At 40.9% G+C, this 5,581-nt stretch overlaps 1 long non-coding RNA gene across 1 annotated transcript; it reads left to right on the top strand.

Annotated features, from left to right (window-relative positions):
* Positions 1–1,317: 1,317 nt before the first annotated feature.
* Positions 1,318–4,932, top strand: LOC311441053. Its single transcript, XR_014695766.1, has 3 exons — positions 1,318–1,543; positions 1,653–1,823; positions 3,769–4,932. It is a non-coding gene; the product is annotated as an uncharacterized lncRNA (long non-coding RNA).
* The last annotated feature ends 649 nt before the right edge of the window (positions 4,933–5,581 follow it).

The raw sequence follows: 5,581 nt of genomic DNA, 5'->3' as shown, positions 1-5,581 counted from the left end.
ATTGCTCTGCTGTTTTGTGCAGTTCAGCAAAGCATTTAAAATTGCACTTTATCTTTTTGAGTACACAAGAAGTTCTCCAACTACCTGCACAGAGCAATGTTCACACAGAAGTGTTCTGTGACACTGGGTCTGAGTAATTTGTAAAGGAATTGGAGAAGTCTAAGTGAGAGCCATTAAATTACTGAATTAAGAAACTCTTTTAACCATTTTTTTTCATTTTTGTCCATTTTTTTTTCAAGGAAGCGAGAATTTTACATTAGATGTTAATATTTTTCTTTATCCTTTTTGTTCAAGCATGGTGCAAAGTGACTACTTAAAAAATACTGAAGAAAAATCAAACAAATGCTAGGGCAAGGCAAACCTTTGAATTACCACACAGAAATGTATTCAGAGTATTAATTTCTGGCACTGCCAATCATAAGAAATTAGACTTGGGTCTCTTTTGTTTTGTTTTGTTTTATTGTGTTGCACAGTGCCTGATTTCTTACCAGGTATGAATGCCTGAGGATCAGTTCTCAATGGCATTACTAGGAAATGAGAGGTTTTGTCCTGCTTTCAACATTTTCTCAGCATCTTGTTGGACCAGGTCTCTTGTTTAGCGTTTTTAACTATGCATACTCTTGCCACAGTTTTTTGTTTGCACCTATTTCTTTTCTGTCTCGTTTTACTCTGCTTTCTCCAGCCCTCACCTCATTTTCTGCTCCGCCACACCTCTTTGCTACCTTCCAAGGTCAAATCCATAAGAGACGGGCAGCGAAGGAGCAAGGGGCTTGTTCAGTACCAGCCCCCCCCCCCCCCCCGCAAAGAGCAATGCTAACTTGCACTGTGCATATGAAGAGCTATTCAGAGCTCAGATTGGTGACAGTCAGGGGACAGTTTAACCTCTGGCATCAGCTAGAACTGGGCAGCGACACGAGCCAGTGCAGTCGTGCTAATTAATGTACCCTGAGGGGACACAGCGAGGCACTGGCCGGGTCCACCTGAGACATACTGCTGTTGGTGCCGAGATGCCAATTAGAGTGTTCCCTCATAAAAATAACCTGTACTAAAAAAAAAATAAAATAAAAAGGCAAAATTCCAACTAAAGTAGATAAAACAAAACTTAGACACAAATTACCAAAGTGGACTTGGTAATGTGGCTCTCTGATACATCAATACAAGGCAGGACAAGCTCTGCTCTCTCCAGGCTGGGCAGCAGCATCGGTGCTAACCTCCCTCACCTGCATGGGCTGGGGACTGAAGGTATTCACACCCATCGTCTCCAGCCATCTTCCATTAGAGAGCAGGGCTGAACATCTCAGGATCACAACCTCTGAAGCTGGCATGGGTATGTCTCAGAAAGGATCTCATCCTACACCAGACACCAAATAGATCCACTTCAGAGAGAACAAGAAGTCAGGAGAGGCTTTGGTTCCTCTCCTGCTTCTGGTTTAACACCAACAGTGTATTGTCCTTTGCAGGCTCTCAGTTTCAAGTTCTTCCATGACCAGTCTGCAGTCCTCAAGCTGATTATCACTGCATTGAAAATCAAGCTGTTGTTGGAGTATGGCAGGGTCTTGCTTTCATCAGCCAACCAGTTCTTGATAACTGAGGCAAGGAAGCACTTTTTTCAGACTAGCTAGAGTCATGTTAATCTGCTTTTTTCTCTGTAGATGTGTTTGTGGTGGATGGGGGATCTTAAGCATGTATGCACTTGAAATATCTGAATGTTTCTGATGAAGAAGACCCCAAGGACCTTAACCTCATGTCAAAGCCAAACCCTCAGTATGCCTTTCTAAAGAATGCTCTTCCCTCAGCTGAAGAAAATCAATTCTGGGATTGATGTGAGTATATACCTTACAATATACTACTATTCCTCTAAAAATTATTTTATCAGTGTTTATATGGTGAAAGCACATGGCTGTATGGGGCACTACTTTACAGCTGACTGGCTGGTAGGAGAGAGGATCCATTTGGCGAATCAGACCAGACCAAATGGCATTCATTTGGTTAATCACCAGCTATTAAAATAGCATCAAATCATAGCAACCTATTTGTTTATCATTCAGGGCACAATTTTCTGCACAGTATATTCATAACTGCTGTACCCAAGCTAATTTTAAATGAGCCAACAAAGCCGTTTTTCAGCGCTCTCCTGGGAAATGGATCTGTAGACTGATCGATCTCACTGCTTCTGGGGCTAAGGCCCCACAAAATCAGAGCTGATGACATTGGTGTTTAACTATGAAAAAAAGCTGATGCTTGTTTTAGAGACATTTTTAAAGCTCTGCATGGTTTTAGTTTTTTGCATTACTCCAAGGTCCATTTGACTTTCAGTGTCTCCAAGCAGGCCACTCAAACCATGTTCTCTCTAAGCATGAATGTTCAGGCACCACTGCAGACCACTTTGTGATTTCTATTTAGAGACAACATTCAGCAGTTCCTTGGTGGCTCCTCTGTTTTTCACCATGAATTCAGCAAACGATTAAGTCCTTTTTCTCCATCTCAGGAATATAACAGTAATTTCGATCTTGGTCATCAAAGTGCTGATCTGTTCCTGAGGGCTGACACCTTGCTGCTGGAGTAGGAGCCCTATAATTAAGGGAAGCAGAGCACTAGAACTGTGGTCTGTGAAATGATTAAATCAATTGATTTTAGTACTGAGGTAAAAAAATGGATGAGTAGCACCTTCCCCAAATACTTTTTTCATATAAGTAAATAAATGCACAATTTAAAATTTCTCTTCTGCTACAGTGGGTGTCCTCCTAATCTAGCTTCCTCACTCCTAACATACCTGCAGAGAAACTAGGACAAAATTTGGCTTTGCTGGCAGACCTGTTGCACAGATTCCTATGATGTTCTTGCTCTCAGTACCAGCAAAATAGGTGTGTGCTTATTTTTAGGGTGCAATAGGATATGATGAAACCTCAGAGCCGTATTAAGGCTAGCTGAATCGTTGGCTTGGCATTTCATGCTGCACGTCAGTTGATTGGTCATTTTATCACCAGTTATGAAGTGAAATTAGATAATCTCAATGCCATATGGTATACAGTATTTATAGTTTAGTATGTTTTCCATATATGTGTGCTAAAGCCTGCTTCAGGGATTTGTTACGGTCCTTGTGTTTACAGGATTTGGGTCTTGGGTGAAAGAAGAAATTGACAGTTGCTAATGTTTGACTTAAACTGATACATCGGAGGCCACATGGGCGAACCCTAATTAAAGTCAATTCACACTTTCCATCCTTCGCCAGGGAGGCTGTCAGGTCTCCTGGGACCAGACCCCAAGTCCACCCAGCTCCATTACCTCCAACAGCAATTGGGACTGAGCATCCCCCATCAGTTAACCTCCACTCCATCTCCTCCCCCAAACAGCCATGAACGTGTGGTGTCTCCTCTAGGTCTCTGGCACAGGTGGGCTTCCACCTGTAGCATCCCTACAAGGATTCTTGTCAGCATTGGGTTTAACCTCAGAAATTCTTGCCTTCCATCAAAATGCTCCATTCGCCTTGAAATCTTGATAAATAAGGAGCTACAGGATTAATTATGTGGGACATTAGTCACTCAATATGTGTCATTATTTTCTCAAAACAAGACTAAATGAATGCCACAAAAGGGTCTTAAAGAGATCTGCTTTTGGAGCTAACTCAAATGCAATAAAATAAAAGCATCTTCTCAACACCAAACATCAGTTGCCTGGTACAGGTACCTAGTCTGGGGACCCTAGTGAGCTGTATGATGTGAATACCTTTAATACAAATAATTTCTTGTCTGTTTCTCATCAAAATAGATCCCCACGCACATCTTCAGATCCAGTACAAGCAGCAGGAAAGCTGTGGTAAGCTTTAGAGCAGATGTGCTGGTCTTCTTGAGACCCAAGTCCCAGTCCTCATCCCTGTCTCTGATGCCATGTCTTGGATACTCAACGTTGCTGTAATGGCAGACACAACAGAAAGAGAATGAGACTGGACCAATATTTTATTTTATTTTTTTTTAATGGTAAATAGTAATAACAATCAACAAGCCCTGAGAGAAGAAAAGTGATGTTCAATTGCCCCCCAAGAACCCTGTGAGCATTGGAACAAAGAGGAGTTAATAAATGTTACAGTCAGGTTTTTTGGATGGGATTCTTGCAGAATATGATTTCATAATCCGCTGTCTCTAGTGAACAACAAGACCTCTGTAAACACTCAATATTCAAACAGAAAATTGTTTCTTGTAGGCTTCCATGGCACAAAATAAAAGCTCTGTAAATCTGGGCCTCCATATGTGGTTCTCAGCTGGTGTAAGTCCCTGAATGAATTACATGTGAACAGAGAAATTAATGCTACACACATGGTGGCCAAACTTGAAAGCAAAAATTGCAACTGAGAATATGCTGCAGTGGATTGTGAAATATTTGAAGATAAATGGAAGCTTGAGTCCTTGCTGATATAATGCATCAATGATGCATTTCAAGGGATACACAACCATCACAGCAAGATATTACAATACTGAGATCCTATTTGGGAGAGCACAAGGACTCACGCATTAAAATCAAAGACTGAATTTAATCAGAACGCAAAAAAGTAAGTTTGTAATATTGGCTCTTTACTGTGATTTTGAACAAAAAGTAATTGGGTAAAAAAATTGGCTTGCTCTTTTTAAAGAATCCCACAATTTACTGTTGCAGTAAATGTGTATCCTATCTAGGTTTTGAAATGATTGTTTTCTAAAGCTGCTTTTGTTAATCTGTAAATGTTGATGACAAATTACCCAAGAGTTTTTGTACTTTTGAAGCAGTTGCAATCTTTTTGTTATATTTTTTTCAACCCTCTGTAGGCAGGGGAGGAGGAAAGAATGTGCATGTTCCAGTGAATTCTAAATGAGGGCTGTGCCTCCCCTGTTTGTAAAAAGCCAAGCAAAGCAGTAAAAATAATAAATAAAACAAATGAAACCCTCTTTAATCCATTCATGAGCTCAAGTGTTTCAAGTAGACCATAATATTAAGACAAAGAGTTCTGAGAGAGATGGATCAGAGGAAAGGGCTATTGCTTAAACAATGTCAGCCCATTTAATTAAATTACGTATTTGTCAGCACTGTATTTTCCCATGTCCGGGATTCTTACTGTTGATTCAAGGCTTAAGGCCTAAACAGAAAGGGCAACAACTGCTGCGTATTTGATCCTGAGCAAGCTGTGGCCTTTGAAATGCCAGCACTTGACTTCTGGGAGAATGCTGGAGTGCTTTTGGGCAAGAGAGGGCACCAGCAAAAGAGATGATGAAAATATGTTCCCCCCCATCTATCTGACAGTGCCACGGCACCCTGAAGCACGTGGGGAACGTCACTGAGATTTTGTAAGCTTGGTGTTATTTCTATAACAGTCTACTTGTATTTATCACAAGGACAGTTGGGTCTGGGTAGTGGACCAAGAACAGGGCCGGAAGCCAGGAACTCTCAACTCCTTCCTTCCTTTGTCTGCAGTGGTTTGGCAGGTTTTTCTAATATATAAAATCTATAGTTTAGTCATGGACAATTGCAAATGTTTATTGCTTTATGGTCAACTTTTAAACTGTTTTCATAGCTGGTTTGTTGCACAAAATAGGCGGCTGTGTTTCCCTTC

The sequence above is a fragment of the Aythya ferina genome, assembly GCF_964211825.1.
Source record: "Aythya ferina genome assembly, chromosome: 8".
Lineage (NCBI taxonomy): Eukaryota > Metazoa > Chordata > Aves > Anseriformes > Anatidae > Aythya > Aythya ferina.
The sequence above is the reverse complement of the archived record's forward strand: the minus strand, read 5'-3'. Positions and strand labels throughout refer to the sequence as shown.